This window comes from Peromyscus leucopus, chromosome 11, assembly GCF_004664715.2.
Source record: "Peromyscus leucopus breed LL Stock chromosome 11, UCI_PerLeu_2.1, whole genome shotgun sequence".
NCBI classification, from domain to species: Eukaryota; Metazoa; Chordata; class Mammalia; order Rodentia; family Cricetidae; genus Peromyscus; species Peromyscus leucopus.
This window is the reverse complement of record NC_051072.1, coordinates 44,376,142-44,393,478: the sequence shown is the minus strand read 5'-3', so window position 1 is coordinate 44,393,478 and position 17,337 is coordinate 44,376,142. Positions and strand designations below refer to the sequence as shown.

Genomic DNA, 17,337 nt, shown 5'->3' with positions numbered 1-17,337 from the left:
ACCTCCCCCCCCACACCACACACACATAGCAAATTATTTAACTAAAAACATATTTAAGTTGTGCTTCAGAGTTGCCCCCTTTTTATGTGACTCTGTACAGAATTCCTGCTGCGTCAGGGCAGTGTGCAAACACAGAGATATCAGGGTGCTGATGCTGAAGGTGAAATATGGAGAAGAGAAAACTGATCCAGAGAGGGTCAGGAACCTGACCCAGGTCTTCTGCTCACTAGTCAGTGGCAGAAGCTGAGCACACGCCCAACATGGCCTGAGCACTAGATCACTGCATCACTGTCTGTTTAATGGTGTGGCTGGAGATTATGGACTGAGAGGCCAGTCGAGATAGGAATTTGTAACTTTCTTGAATTTCTGAATATCCTTCATCTTTTCCAGTTAAATTGATCCAGAACTCTCCAAATCTTCAAGTTTTCTACCTGAAATGTGATTTCTTTTCGAATTGTGAGTCTCTCATGACTGTGCTTGCTTCCTGCAAGAAACTCAGAGAGATTGAGTTTTCTGGACGATGCTTTGAAGCCATGCCATTTGGTAAGAACTATAAGCTTACAACTGTGACTTCAGATGCTCCTGTGCAAAAAGTCATTAAGTACTCTAGAATTAAAAGTCTGCTGATGTCACAGAAACTGTGACAGCACCTGACTTTAGTCTTTCTCAACAATGAAGTGCATCTGTGTCTACCACGTAAACATTTCCTTTTCAGAATTGTTTCCTCTACTTAGTCATAGTAATTCAATCTGAATATTATGTCACTTTTCATCACTTTTGAAACACTCTTACTTCAATGGTATTCCTCTGTGCCACAGGAAATGTATCTGAACTAACTATATCTCATTTTCCCTTTTCTAGTCACCACTTTGCCAAATTTTGTTTCTCTGAAGATATTGAAACTTGGGCGCCAACAGTTTCCAGATAAGGAAACATCAGAAAAGTTTGGTAAGTTTATAAACAGTGTTTCTTAATGTATTCTTTATCCTCCTCCCCTCCTTCCTTCTGATCCTCTTCAGTGAACCTACAAGAAAGCAAGCTGTGTACAGTTGTCCCTTGACATCATGGCAGCTGGGTCCAGGTCCTCTGCTGATGTAAACACTAGAAGATCCTCCACTCCATGATATAAAATGGTGCAGTGTTTGCTCATGACCCTACATGTCCTCCATATTCTTTAAACCATCTCTCAATTACTTATAATGCTAATATAATGTAAATGCTATGTAAACAAGTGTTACACTGTGTTGTTCTGGGAATAATGGTGAGGGGGAAATGTCTATATGTGTTTGGCACAGACACAATTTTTAAAAATTGAACCTGTGGTTGGTGGAATGTGCTGGTACAGAGGGTCAGCTGTACCAACTGTGCTGGTTTTTAGGAGGACACCATAGTGATGCTCAATATCATCCCCAGATGCCATCACTGTTGGTCTCATACATCCTCACACTTGATCTCATTAAATGCAACATTCTCAGACTCACTGACTTCTTAGGAGAAAATTTGGTCCTAATAGCACTGTGGAACTTGATAGTCTGGCACACACTCCAAATATGCAATGTCCTGTTTTGTTTCAAAGGTTTCAGAATTCATACTAAAACTTCTATTTAGTTTAAAAAACCTAATCTGTGATAAATCAAATTGAACAAAACAATAAGTGTAGAGAGTTTATATGCTTTTTTGAGTTATGAAATGTTTAGAAAAGTAATGTGCTTCCATGGGAAACACTAGCAGGTTAAAAAAAGTGGGGAGATAATGTTGATATGGGATACAGAGCTCTGTCTTCACACTACTTCCCAGACTTTGTGTGCATAAGGAGAGCCTGCCCCCCACACACACTTCTTTTCCCTTGTGTGGAGGCAGCTGCTGTGTGTTTGCTTTGGAGGTGCTGGCAGTCAGGTGTGGTGAGGCAGCTTTGGTCCTGGAGGTGCTGGTAGTCAGGTGTGGTGAGGCAGCTTTGGTCCTGGAGGTGCTGGCAGTCAGGTGTGGTGAGACAGCTTTGGTCCTGGAGGTGCTGGTAGTCAGGTGTGGTGAGGCAGCTTTGGTCCTGGAGGTGCTGGTAGTCAGGTGTGGTGAAGCAGCTTTGGTCCTGGAGGTGCTGGTAGTCAGGTGTGGTGAAGCAGCTTTGGTCCTGGAGGTGCTGGCAGTCAGGTGTGTTGAGGCAGCTTTGGTCCTGGAGGTGTTGGCAGTCAGGTGTGGTGAAGCAGCAGAGACAGTATCAGGTCACTGTCACACGTCACAGGTTAACTATGTAAAATGCACCCTGACTAGAATGACAGTCAAGTTTCCCCACTGCTGGAGAAGAAACTTACAGATATTAAAACAGGAGGCTGGGCAGACATAAGGAAACAAGTATTTGGATTCCTGCGCCCCGCTTGGAGAGAAGCCTTAATGGAGTGAATTGTTTCTCCTTTTTAAGAATGAGTGCATGGACTGTCGCTGTGAATTTGAGGATTTTCCTCACCGAGGTCTGCCGAAATGACAGACTTTTCAGGAAAAAGGCTTGGGAGGTAGCTCAGCAAGTAAAAAGCCTGGCGCCAAGGTTGACAACCTGAGTTCGATCCCTGGGACCCATATGATGGAACGAGAGAGCCCCCTTGTGCAAGCTGTCCTCTGCCTCAAAACCCCTAAACCCACGCCAGGACACACACATGTCAACACACACACAATAAATACATACAGATGTGATTTCAGTTGTTTTTAAATGTCTGGAAGAAAGAAAGAACCACGAATTGCAAATATTGGTGCAGACTGGGTTTGTTAGCCATAAACATACATAAATCTATGTCCATATATAGAAATCTAGGTTTCTATACACAGGAATCTCTCGGGACAGTCACATGAGACCAGAATGCACTTTACTAGTAATAGACACCAGTGCTCAACTGCTCATTTCTTTTCTATTTTAAAGTTTTGTTTTCTGTACCCAGAGCTGGGATAATTTCTTTCAGTGGGTAGACATCTTAAGTACACCATTTGAGAAAGATCACTTAGAACCTGGCAGTGGTGGTACATGCCCATGATTCCAATCCTGGGAGGGTGAGGCAAGGGCATTATGAGTTCCAGGCTAGCCTGAGCTATAGAGTGAGACTGTCTTTTAAAAGCCCCAAATGAATCATTTAACCCAACTAAATGAAACTTCTGTCCTATGCACACTAACATAACTAGTGTCAGTACACACTGACACTGAAATTCTATATCCAGCTTTGCTGGTGTGAGCAGATGTGACAAGAACAGGTCTTCACAGGTGTCTCCACAGGGGGCTCGGTAGAGCTGCTGGCTACCATTCTTGCTTTGTGTTTATAGAAACAATGGAGGAAACCAAGGCCAGTTATTGAGTGTGTTTGTGACTGTGTGCATATGTGCATGTCAGGGGCATGGAGATGGAACCCAGGGTCTCAATCACTCTAAGCAAGTGCTGTGTCACTGTGTCAACTGCGCAAATCCCTGGACTTGATTTCTAAATACCCTTTCCCAAAAGAATCAGTCTTCGGAGACATGGTTCATTCGAGGACTGACACAGGGAAGCCGAAGATAAATCTGGAACATTGGTCCACGCCAGAAAGTTTTCAAAATAGTTTCTGTGGGGCCTCGGAAGTAGACTTAGTGATCACGTGGTGTACAGTGTCCTCTAAGCACCAGTGAACTTGGGGAGGAAGGCTGCCCCAGTGGTGAACCTTGCTTTAGTGCTCAGTGTGGGTCTCCTCAGCGTGGCATCACTGGGGTGATGGCAGGAGGTAGGGTGGTAAAGAAGGGTGTGGGGTGAGGGTTTTGTGGATCAGTAGAGTGACCTGCGGCCAGAGGAAGCCTGGCTGTGGGAACGGAAGTGGAAATGGACAGACAGCCTGGACCTGTGTGAAGAGTCAGGTGGGGGAGGATGGAGGAGCCAGCTGCAGAGAGCAGCAGGGAGCAGCTGTGTGCTGACCCCTTCTCCTTTTCTTGGAGAGGACAGTGACGAGGAGGGCCCCTGCTAGGTGGGGCCTCCTAGACTGCAGAAGGTCTAGGTCATCAGCTGCTGCTCATGCCGGGACTACTACTGAGGATGGCTTTGTGGTGTCTCCCACAGCCCAGGCTCTGGGTTCTCTCAGGAACCTGGAGGAACTGCTCCTTCCCACTGGGGACGGGATTCACCACGTGGCCAAACTGATTGTCCGGCAATGTCTGCAGCTTCGGTGTCTCCGAGTTCTTGCCTTTAAGGAGACCTTGGATGACGACAGTGTGATGGAAATCGGTGAGTTCCCCTCAGGGAAAGGGTTTCCCCCTGTGTGGAAGCAGTGGCTTCATTGGAGCTGTCTGCTGCAAATGTCTATACAAACATCTGACCTACAGACTGTTCAACCTACCTCCTCATTTCCACTCCCCCGCTGCTTCCTCTCATGCCCTTCTGCATATTTTGGTTCATCCTGGTCAGACTTGGCAGGCCAATTGCCTCTTTTTTGGCAGGGAAGGGGGATTGTTTTTTTTCAAGACAAGGTTTCTCAGTGTAGTTTTGGTGCCTGTCCTGGAACTCACTCTGTACACCAGGCTGGCCTTGAACTCACAGAGATTCGCCTGGCTCTGCCTCCCGAGTGCTAGGATTAAAGGCGTGCGCCACCAACACCCCAGAGCCAATTGCCTGTTTGGGAGCTATAGAAACCATCTTTGCTGGGCTTCATTCATGTATGCTAGGCCAGTGTTCTACACTTCACCGCAGCCCAGGCAGGTCTGTAGGACACTTGGTGTTTCAGCAGCCTGGCAGGATATCTTTTTGTTCTTTAAGTGTTTACAATATGTATAGGAAGGTGTGGAAGTCTGCAGATAAAGCCAAACAAGATTCTCCAGTTCATGGTCTTGGGAATTTTGCTGAGTACATTTAAACCATGATTAGAACACAGACCATCACCAATGCCAGAAGCCTAGGTCCCATCCCTAAGTAAATAATGAATTAATCGATCTCTGCCCCTTGTCTACCTTCCTTATGGCTCTAGTTTGCCTTCATATCTTGAAGCTAGGTGCACAGCACATGCGGAGCTGCGAGATCTTTCTGGTAGACCAGGGTTCCTCACCTCTGACGTCACTTCCTGCCTTACTCTCGCTGCTTGTATATTAATAATATAGGCATCCAGCATTCTTTCCATGACTTTTTCCTGCTTTTAAATCTATGTCCCTGATTTTAACGTGAGTCTCTTCTACAGTTACATAGGTAGATTTACAAGTTCAATCTAGGAAGGAGTTCTGTTGGGGAAGTGCTTGCCTAGCGCGCACGAAGCCTTGGGCTTGATCCCTAGCACAGCTCACAAACAGGCATAGCAGTTATAATGGTACACATCTGTAATGCCAACACTCAAGAGGCAGAGGCAAGAGGACCATCATCACCCAGATCACGATCCCTGCCCACATAGTGAGCCCGGGGCCAGCATGTGCGACAGGAGACCCTGCCTCAAAACAATCAAAAACCCCACCATCACCCAAATAATAAATGGTACAACTCTGAGGTTGCAGAGATGGCTAAGTCTGTAAAGTATCTCCAGTCCATGCGGGAAGTGCTCAGTGTGAGATGCAGCAAGCTCCCAGGAGGGGGCGCTTAAGAGCTGAGGACAGGAGAATCCATAGAAGTTAGTAGCCAGGCAATCCATTGGAATCCTTGAGCTCCAGGTTCACTGAAAACTGGTCTCAAAAAGTAAGGTGCAACTGAGAGGACATCCATCACTCACTTCTGGGCTCCACACACCCCGCACATACATGTGGATCACAGACACATCCCACACATACATGTGGATCACACACATCCCACACACACCCCCACACACATACAGAAATTAAAGAAAAAATACAATCCATTCATCTTTTATTTACATTGAACATATTTGTAACTACAGTTGAATTTTTACTTGTTTTTTGAGACAGTGACTGTTGATTAATAGTCCAGCCTGGACTTTACCTTGCTATGTGGCCCTCAATGGCCCTGAACTCTTGCATCAGCCTCCCCAGAGCGGAGATGACAGGGGTGTATCAGCCCTCTGTGTATTGTTATTTGGTATTGGTTTCTTTATTTCTTCCATAGGATATGTGGTTTTTTTCTCTTCTTTTTTGCTTCCTACATTTATTAGCTTTTAAATTACACATTCTCTTTTTCTTCAGGGGGTGGTTAGGTAGGGTCTACTCTATAGACCTACTCAAACTCAAACTCACTATGTAATTCAAGTTGGCTTTGGATCCATGGCCATCCTCCTGTTTCAGATTTCAAGGCTTATTGTGGCCATGCATAGCTCCAGCTCTACATTTTTCCTCTTTCGGTGTTATCTTGGATAATAAAATTTGCAATTGTGATAATATAAATTAATATACGAATGCACACTTTTACCACTTACAAGTCAGGTTCCTGGAATATTTAAGTTCTATTTTTCTGGGTTGTCAAGATGGCTTACTGCCAAACCTGAAGACTGAAGTTTGATCCCACAACATGAAAGAAGAGAATTGAACCCTACATTCACCTCCTACCCTTTGCATGTCATTGATTTTGGATTCTAAGGCATTTTAACTCTTCAGTTAGTATTTTAAACAGTTCTGGGCTTAGTATTCGCAAACTAGATTTGCTTATTTTATTATTATTATTATTATTATTATTATTATTATTTTGGTTTTTTCGAGACAGGGTTTCTCTATGTAGCTTTGCGCCTTTCCCGGAACTCACTTGGTAGCCCAGGCTGGCCTGGAACTCACAGAGATCCGCCTGCCTCTGCCTCCCAAGTGCTGGGCTTAAAGGCGTGCGCCGCCGCCGCCGCCGCCGCCACCACCGCCCGGCACTTATTTTATTTTTTAATGTTAGTGTTTTTGAGACAGGGTCTCCTATGTTGCCCAGACTGGTAACAAACTTGCAGTAACCTTCCACCTCTGTGTCCCGAGTGCTGGTGTTCCTGTCTCTGTGCCTGCTGTATTGATTCTTGGCTGCTGTTGCTCCTGAGTCTCCCATGTTTCCATTCAGCAGGGTCCTTTTCCTTCTGCTGAAGGGCTCTGTTAGCATTTCTTCTGCTCTGGGTCAGCTAGTCATGACTTCTCTCCCATTTTAATGATATGAAAATGGCTTTTGCCTTCATCTTTGAAATACTTTTACAGTACATTCTTTTTGGAGTTACTTAGGTTTCTGGTTTTTATCATTTCTTTTGTTTAGTGTCCATTTTCAGTGTTTTCATGATATGATGAAGGTGAGGTGTCTTTTTCCCCAACTCAGTAGCTTTTAAGATTTACATTTTTTTTTCTAACAGAGTCTCTCTATGTAGCCCAGGCTGGCCCAGAACTCCTAATCCTCCTGCTTCGGCATCAGGAGCAGCTGGAGCTAGAAGCTTTGCTTTGTGGTAGCAGACATACACTTCATTTTGTCTTCCCAAAGTCCGTATGTTGAAGTCCTAACCCCAAAGTGACTGTATTTGGAAATAGGGGACTAGTTATGGCCACCAAGCCAACTAAAATCGCAGCTGAGTTCAGCATGACTGGGGTGATTATTCTACCTGGGGTCTGGAGAACTGATGGGATCTGAGGCTTGACAGCTTTTCGTCAGCTTTGGGGCATTCTTAGGCAATGCATTCTGCCAAATTCTCGCTGTTTCCTTCCGCATGCAGCAGAACTCAACCTGATTTGGGGCCAGGGAAGGGCTGTGGGGGTGAGGTTACCGCTAAGACCTTCTATACGATGGGGGAACCGAGCAGGGAGAGGAGGCATTGACATCTGAATAGTAAAACCTCTGTGTCCTAGAACCAGGTCCATTTGAAGAACTTTTAAAAATCAGCACATAGTGTCTGGAGTGAGAGGCAGGAGTTCTAAAGAGACAGGAGAGGGAAGGAAAGGCCCTGCTGGGGTGAGCTTCATGGGTGTGTTAGAGACGCTGGGTTTCATCTTGGGACTGCTCAGCACTGTTACTTTATAAATGCTATTTAAAGTGCTAATTCCAGGTGTGGTGGCACATACCTGTAATCTCAGCACTCAGGAGGCAGAGGCAGGCAGATCTCTGTGTACGTGCAAGGCCAGCCTGGTCTGCAGTTCCATGCCAGCCAGAGCTACATAGTAAGAGTCTGTCTTTAAAAGTGAATGAACAGAACAGAACAGGGATCCGTTCTGAGAATTCACACTGAAGCCAAACCAGTGCTAGGTGCCCACTTCCGGTCACGGACTCCGGTTGAGACCTTACCCTAGCCTGCATTTCCTCCAGAGCTCTAAGTAACCAGGAAGTCATCTGGGCAAGCTGGAGAGCAGGCACAGTGAGAGGACATGCTTTAGGACTGCTACCTTCCGTTCTCTGCAAAAAGGGAGACGCTGTTGCCACCATTTCTCAGTCCCCTATAATGTAATCTGTTCCACAGCTGTGCCCTGCCTTGGCATGTCTTCCTGTGTGACCAGAAGAGAACTCCACATTGTCCAGAGAGACAAAATTCTGTCCTGGACTTCCTGGCTTCTGCTTCCTCCAAACTGCTTGCAGTTTGGCCAGGTGGTTCCCTACCAACCAAGCAGCTCTTGAGGGTTTTCAAAGAGTGATCTCTAAAAAAATGTTTAAAGCCAAGCGTTGTAGCGCATGCCTTTAACCCAAATGTCAGAAGGCAGAGAGAGGTAGGAAGATGTGAGTCCTAGGCCAGCCTCATCTACATAAGTGAGTTCTAGGCCAGCCTCATCTACATAAGTGAATTCTAGGCCAGCCTCATCTACATAAGTTAGTTCTAGGCCAGCCTCATCTACATAAGTGAATTCTAGGCCAGCCTCATCTATATAAGTGAGTTCTAGGCCAGCCTTATCTACATAAGTGAATTCTAGGCCAGCTAGGGCTATGTAAGTAGGACCTGGTCTTAGGAGACAAAATGCTGAGCAATCTCTGCTTTCATTGGTGGGTATGAGGTTAGTTAAGATAACCTTGTAAGCTTTACTCAAGTCCTTGGCATTTTGTCTTCATAAATATTTTGGTCTGCTCTCTTTTCAGCTAAGGGAGCAACCAGTGGAGGTTTCCAGAAACTTGAAAACTTAGATCTTTCAATGAATCATAAGATTACAGAGGAAGGCTACAGACATTTCTTTCAAGCCCTGGACAACCTGCCAAACTTGCAAGTGCTCAACATTTCCAGGCATCTCCCAGAATCCATCCAAGTTCAGGCCACCACTGTCAAGGCTCTGAGTCAGTGTGTGTCCCGACTGCCCAGCCTCATCAGGCTTCATATGCTCAGTTGGCTCCTGGATGAAGAGGACATGAAAGTGATTAATGCTGTGAAGGAGAGACACCCTCAGTCCAAATGCTTGATTGTTCACTGGCAGTGGGTAGTGCCCTTCTCTCCTGTCATTCAGAAGTGAAGGATGCAGCTGAAGATTACTGGAGGTCTCAAAGCCCAATTTTCGAATACATTTCACTCTAGACAAGCATGGTGTCCCCAGTACTTAAGAGACTGAGACAGGAGGGTCAAGAGGTTGAGTCCAGCTGGGTTACATAACAAGACCTGCTGATGAACCAAATCCTTTACTATTACATACACAAGAATATTCTTAACCTGTCAGGCTGGTAACTGTTTGAAAGCCTGCATGCCCACATTGAGCTATGACAAGCAGTCCTTGGCAATCCTCGTATGGTCCTCCTGTCTAAAGACTAGAGCCTCACTCAAGTTTATACCGAGAATCCTCCATTGCCAAGGTCAACAGGAAGGGGCAGAGAAAAGAACATTGATCTGTGTAAAAGTCACAACAAGGATGTTGTGACAAACAACATTTGATGGAGGTAAGAAATGGCCAGTTTAAGGATGTCCGTCCCACCCATGATGAAGCACGAGTCGACTTTAGCACAGGATGCAGACAACTCTTTGCAGAGATGCTCTTTAGTCTTTGCAGGGCTTCTGTATAGTCACCAGCCTTGGTGTGGCCATGCTTGCTCACACCATCTCCCATCCATTGCCGGTGTGAGGAAGAAAGTGGGCTTAGAGAAATCTGCTTTTGTTCCAGAGGCTTTTGAGAGTTACATATATTATGACAGCTTTATAATTTTGTTGAGAATCCAGTCCGTTTTATGTGATTTAATCTTGTAAGGATTCCTGGGTATATTAACTTGATTGTGATAATTGTCATTCCATACTGGTCACTGCTCTAGAGGTGGTGGGACCTGGGAGAATGGAGTCAATAAATGAAGCCGACTACAGTCTCATGCAATAGCCAGCGTTATTCAGAGCATCAGACAATTTATACTCTGGGGGTTAAGGGAGGTCACCTAAGTAAAGTTCTCTTGTGTTCAAGCTGTAGACAATCACAAAAACAAGCTGCATGCTGCAAAAACATGTTTTTCTACAGAACAGCAGTTCTCAAATTGTCCTTCGAGACCATTTGGTCAAATGACCCCTTCACAGCAGTCACCTAGGACCATCAGAAAACAGATATTTACATTACGATTCATAACAGTAGCAAAACTACAGTTATGAAATAGCAACAAAAATAATTTTATGATTGGGGGGTCACAACATGAGGAGCTGTACTAAAGGACTGAAACATTAGGAAGGCTGAGAATCACTCTAAAGAGGCAAATTAAGGATAATTTAAGCATTTAATTGAATAACAACAGTAAGCAATAATGAATAATATGAAGTAAACTCAGTCCTATCTGCTATACCTAGGAGGAACACAAAAATACATTCCAAGAACAATTCCGTGTTTTGAAGAAATCACAAGCACTCAGAATTCTCCTCACACAACTCTATTCTTGGACCATGTCCTGACACATAATGTATATAAGAAACACCTATGTACTTTAAATATATATGCCTTTTATTTTTCAGTTATCCTACAGTAAATCTTGGAAAAAGATTCCTAAAGTTAAAAATAGAAAATAATTAGCATTGGTTATCTCTGAGAACTGAGGTAGATGGTCTTAATTATTTCCTCCCTTTTGTCCCATTTTGTCTTATAAATTGCCTGTTATTTTAATATTTAATATAAAAATTCAAGCTTGAGGTGTAGTTCAAAAGTGTGTGCCTACATAGTATTCCTGAGATCCTAAGCACAATCTCCAGCACTACTGAAAATACATAAGAAAATAAGTATAAAATTAAGTAAGGCCTGAAGAGAGGGCTCAGCAGTTAAGAGTACTGGCTGCTCTTCTAGAAGACCTGGCTCAGTGGTTAAAAGTAGTCATGGTTCTTGCAGAGGTCCCAGGTTCAATTCCCATCAATCCCATGGCAGTTTACAGTCATCTGTAACTCCAATTTCAGGAAATCCAACATCCTTTTCTGGCCTCTCTGGATACCAGTTAAACACATGGTACACACATATATATGCAGACAAAACACCCATACCCATAAAACAAAAAGTAAGTCTTTTAAAAAGAAAAAAGAAACATTTCTAATAAGAGTTCAATGGTTCTAATTTATTCCTCAGCACTTAAAAAGGAAAAACTACTGAAATGTCTATTTCTGGTCACATACTCCATATCCCAACTCTGACTCCTTCAAATGGGCTGCTTTTCTGCACATCTGCTTCATTTTTATGTTTTTTTTTTTTTAAAAAGCAAAACAAAACCAGAAAGTCAATTTTATATCAAAGAATAGTACACATAGAGCACAACTGAAATAAGTAACTGTAAACTCATAAAAATCTGTATTAAATATGATTTTACTAAGCTCCAAAAGTCTAGAAAACAACTTTCATTGGAAGAGTTCTTTACAAGCACGGGTAAGTGTTCTTTCATGCTTACATCCTCTCCCCCAAGCTTTTATCTCTTCCATCCCACCCAAACAGCTGTTTTAGCATCACCAGCGATCTCCACGTTGGTACATTCAATGACTGTGTTGCGACCTTCATCTTACTTGTCCTGTTTCCAGCATCTGAGCTACTGATGGGCTGGCTCATCACGGGTCTCTAGGAAACACCTGCTTCATCTGACCTTTTTGGGCCTCATTCCTGGTTTCCTCCTCAAACAGCTCCAGCTCAGTCCTCTGCTGTTCCTCTTCTAACCACTGGGGGGCATCTGAGTTCTCTTGACTGTGTGTGAGTGCACTTCCTGGAACACCTCATCCAGCTGAGTGGTCAGAGGCTCCTCCTGGAAGTCAGGTCATGCTCCACCTTGCAGCTAAAGGGAAATGCTCTCAACCTCACAGTGGCCTATGTACAGCCTGACTCTTGGCTCCTGCTCATCCCCATCTCCTTATGCTTCCTCTCACTCTGGCCACTGGCCTCCTTGTTTGTCCTTGAATATTCCACACACATTCTTAGGCAAAGGCGTTGCTGTTGCTTTTCCTAGGATGTTCTCTCATGCCATGGTTTGGAAATGCAGTCCCTCCTGTGAGCTATTAGGAATGGGAACTTAATCTACTGTGCTTACAGCTGGGGCCTTTGGAAGGTATTTAGGATAAGGTCATCAAGATGAAGCTCCCACTGAATCCTAGTGGCTTCCTGAGAGGCCAAGTATGAACACATACACAAAACACACATGTGCATACACAAAGCACACAAATCAAGCTCATTGCCTCTTGCAATATTATGCCTGATTCAAGCTCAGCACACTAGACAAAATCATCAGTCCTGAACCTCCAGAACTGTGAGCCAATATAAGCTTTCTAACCACCTGCTGTAGGCTATTTTCCATTTTGTGTCTGAGATGATAGAGTGCATGTGTATGCGTGGGTATGCATGTGCCCATGTCTATGTGCCAAAGGTCACCACGGGTGTCTTTGTCACTGCCTGCACTATTCCCTGGAGATCCTGGAACTTGGGGCTTTGAGGCTAGGCTGGGCCGACAAACCAGTGATGCTCTTGCTGTCCCTCTGCACTGCCCTCTCCCACTGAGCCATCTCCACTGCCTACTGTCTTTAGTTCAGCCTTCCCTTTGTTGTTACTGCATCAGACGTGGTCTCATGTTGGCCAGGCTGGTCTTAAATGACGAATCCTACCACCTCAGCTTTTCAAGTAACTGGTGCTGTATCATATGCCAACATACAAGGCATCCTAGTTTCACCAAGAGCAATTCCCAGCACTTAAAAAAAGTTCAGTATTTGCCAGAATGAATAACCTCAGTCCAAGTCAATGTATTGGGTACTAAAGGGAATTAAAATTAATGTTAATGTCTAATATCTGGTTGGAAGTTAACTGGATATATTAGTAATTAAATTTAACTTGCAAATTAACCAATTAAGCTATGACAAATCTATAATAGCCAACAGTCATGAAAGGTAATATTCCCTCTAAAAGCTCAAGTCATATTTTGCAAAGCTATTTACTAGATATTGACTATTTATTAATTTAATAATACTTACTTGACAGCTAATATGCTAGGCACACAGGGAGCTTAGTTAATTTAGTTTACCTAGCCAAAACTTAGGAAAGGAATAGCATTTACCATATTGTTTTTATGGTAGTGGAAACGAAACCCAGGGCCTTATATATGTAAGGCAAGCTCTACCATGGGCTCCATCTCCAGCTCAACAGAGCTGATCTCATAACCTTTTCCTCCAGAGGTGAATGAACCAGGGAGAAGACTGAGTGCTTGACACCAACCCTCACCACAAGACTCTAATGAAAGTACACATGGAACTGCAAGGCCATGATGGGGAGAACGGCAGGGGCTGTGGTGATACATTGTGTACCCTAATAAAATCTGCCTGAAAATCAGAGAACAGAACAAGACACTAGATTAAACATAGAGGCCAGGCAGTGGTGGCACATGCCTTTAATCTTAGCACTTGGGAGGCAGAGATTCATCTGGATCTCTGTGAGTTCAAAGCCACAATGAGCTAAATGGGATTGACTCAGTCTAGGAGAGAAACAGAGCCAAGCAGTGGTGGCACACTCCTTTAAGTCCAATACTTGGGAATCACACGCCTTTAATCCTGGCACTAAGAAGGAAGTAATGGCAGGGCGGAGAAAGGTATATAAGGCATGAGGAGACAGAAACTAGAGGCTTTTCAGGAGGAAGAGTCCTAGAGGTAAGATTCGGCAGTGGCTTGTTCCTCTGTTTCTCTGATCTTTCAGCATTACCCCAATCTGGCTCCAGGTTTTATATTATAAGACCTTTTAGGATTTGAGCAACAAGGGACAACTGGGTCAGGCAGCATATATACATGAGGAGGTAAGGGACATCGGAGAGAGAGGGAGACAGACAAGGGAGAGTGCAAAGAGAACAATACAGCTTCTAAAAGACAACACAGTTAGGGTATGGTGGTACCTGTCTGTGATGTCAGCATTTGGGGGCGGAGTCAAGAGGACTGTAAACTGCAGGAAACGCAGGCTGCAAAGCTCTTTCAAAACAGTGAAGAACAGGGCTGGTGAGACGGCTCAGCAGGTAAAGGCACCTGCCAACCAACAACCTGGATTCAATCCTTAGAACCTACACAGTGGGAAGGAGAGAAAAGACTTCACAAGCCGTTCTCCGATCTCCAGATGTGAGCCATGGGACGGGGACACACACACACACACACACACACACACACACACACACACACACACACACACAGCCGTTCTCCGACCTCCAGATATGAGCCATGGGAAACACACACACACACACACACACACACACACACACACACACACACACACACAAGCCGTTCTCAGACCTCCAGATTTGAGCCGTGGGAAACACACATACACATACAACCCAGAACTCACCTTGGTTCCTGGCTAGCCAGTGTAGCCCCTGTGACATGAACTAGCTTTGTTCTCCAACCTTAAATTATCAATTTGTCCCACCTTAAGAAACTACCCTTTACCCAGGTAATAAGTCTGAGTAGTTTTCTTCCTGTATCTTTAAACAGACTCAACTTCACTGTATGTATCCCAAAGGAAAATATTTCAAACAAGGACTTTATTTGTTTGTAAAGGCATGAATAAAAATCTTCACACACTAAGGGAGTTACAGTTGTACAAGTGTGCTCAGTCACAGTTTTGGCAGACTGACTTCCATGTGCTCACAGTTCCACCATTCTCTTCCTCAAAGTGATCGTGCTCTAAACACACCCCACTGGTGAGTTAGGCCCGGACCCAGAACGGGAAAACACTGGTGATGACATCACTCAACCAAGAGTCCCCAAGATGACGATGAGACGTCTGTTCATATCGACCAGGGACACCAACATACCATCTCCTCGGCAGAGAGCTGAACCTGAATTTGAAAGAAAAAAGTCTAGGCAGTCACACAATATTAAAAAAAAAGAAGAAATTGTATGTGTGTGTGTGTGTGAAAATATATGAGTGTGGAGTCAGAGACAACTAGTAGGCTCTCTCCTTCCACCCTGGGGACTGAACTCAGGTCATCAGGCCTTTGCCCTCTGAAGCATCTTGTCAGCCTCTAAATCTTATTTTTATACTGAATGCAAAGAATAAAAATATGCTAATATAAACATAATAGTAACTTTAAAAATTAAGGAATACTAGTATTGATCTGTTCTACTAGAATTTAAAACATACTACAAATTATCAAATCATGTGTTAAAACTTTTCATTAAAAAGTAGTGACTGCTACAGTCTAATGAGCATTTTTTCAATATAGTAAAACTAAAAATTAGCCACTCAGAAGTATAATTTTAGGTGTCTCTAGAGTTAAAAAATGAACTAAAAATATTAGGGCCTCTAGAAAGTTACAAGAAGAACTCTATATAAACAGCCACCATTCCAGGGCCATGCCTGTCGGCTTCCTGCCACGATGATCACAGACTAACCCTCTAAAACAGTGAGCAAGCCCCCAGGTAAACGCTTTCTTTATAGGAGTTGCCTTGGTCATGGTGTCCCTTCACAGCACCAGAACAGTGACTAAGACAAGAGATGATGCAGTGTATTGCACACTGCATCGTTTATCCAAGTGTGTGTGGGGGTCCTGGAGAGATGGCTTAGTGGTTACTAGCACTTACTGCTCTTGTTAGAAGACCCAGGCAACTTATAACCACCTGTATATAACTCCAGGTTCATGGGATCCAGTGCCCTCTTCTAGCCTTGAGGGCATCAGGCATGCACACAGTACATAAACACACATGTAGGGAAAACCTCCAGGCACACAAAACAGTTTAACTTAAAGTGCATGTGGGGCTGGTGATACGGCTGGCTCAGTGGCAGAATGTTTGCTCCCTGCATGGGGGAGGCCCTAGGTTCAAACCCTACTGCCCCCCAACCCCCAAAGCAGCAAGCCTGACTGGCCAGTGGCCAATGGCACTGCAATTATCCTCACACCCTAAACCAGATTCTAAACCAGGTGTGACACTGCGTATCCATAATCCTCACACTCTGAGACCGAGGCAGGACAACATGGAGTTGAAGGCCAGCCTCAGAATCTTTTCTCATAAAGCATGTTTTGCCCACATAACCAAACCAACCACCAGATATTTGGGATAACACTTTGACATCATGAAGATTTGATTAAGTGGGGATAGTTCAATATTTAATCTAATTTTTGGCAGTCTTTAGTGGGGCTGAGGAGAGGGCTCAGCGGTTAAGAGCACTTGCTGCTCTTCTACATGACCTTAGGTCAGTTCCCGGCACCATATCACGGAGTTGACAACTACAAGTAACTCAAGCTCCAGGGGATTCAACATTCTCCTCTGGCTACACACACACACACACACACACACACACACACACACACACACACACACTTTTGAAAAATAAAATGTCAGTGGGGTGGTGGTGGCAGTGGTGGTGCACGCCTTTAATCCCAGTACTCAGGAGGCAGAACCAGGTGGATCTCTGTGAGTTCGAGGCCAGCCTGGTCTACAGAGTGAGATCCAGGACAGGCACAAAAAAAAAAGCTACACAGAGAAACCCTGTCTCGAAAAACCAAAAAATAAATAAAATAATAATAATAATAAAAAGTCTTCAGTATAGTTTTACATAAACTTTTTGACATTTCAACTTTTAAATGTTCAAAACACTCATTTTCCACTAACTATGAAAGCTATGCAAAGGTAAGATTAGTTCTTACAATAAACAGACTTACTGCTTAATTTGTATGTGAGTGCTTTCCTTCTTTCTTATTTTGTGTGAAACCCTGTAAAGAGAGCAAATGAAAAGTTAAAAGAACAGGACACACACTAGATAAATGTGAATCAACAGTTCAAGCCAAGCATGATAGCAAGCGTGGGTGGGGCAGGGTGGGGGGATGGGGTGGGTACAAGAAAGGAGATCAGCAGTCCAAGGCCATCTTCAGTTTCACAGGAGTCTAAAGCCAGCATGGGCTGCAGTAAACCCTGCCTCCTGCTGGGGGTGGTAACCCATGCCTTTAATGCCAGCACTCAGAAGACAGAGGCAGGGGGATCTCTGTGAGTTCAAAGCTAATCTGGTCGGCTTAAAAAACAAAACAAAGCCGGGCGGTGGTGGCGCACGCCTTTAATCCCAGCACTCGGGAGGCAGAGCCAGGCGGATCTCTGT

At 44.3% G+C, this 17,337-nt stretch overlaps 2 pseudogenes; one reads left to right on the top strand and one right to left on the bottom strand.

Annotated features, from left to right (window-relative positions):
- Positions 1–10,138, top strand: part of LOC114703218 — a 34,421-nt pseudogene extending 24,283 nt beyond the window's left edge.
- A 4,617-nt stretch (positions 10,139–14,755) lies between these two features.
- LOC114703210 overlaps positions 14,756–17,337 on the bottom strand; it is a 6,771-nt pseudogene continuing 4,189 nt past the window's right edge.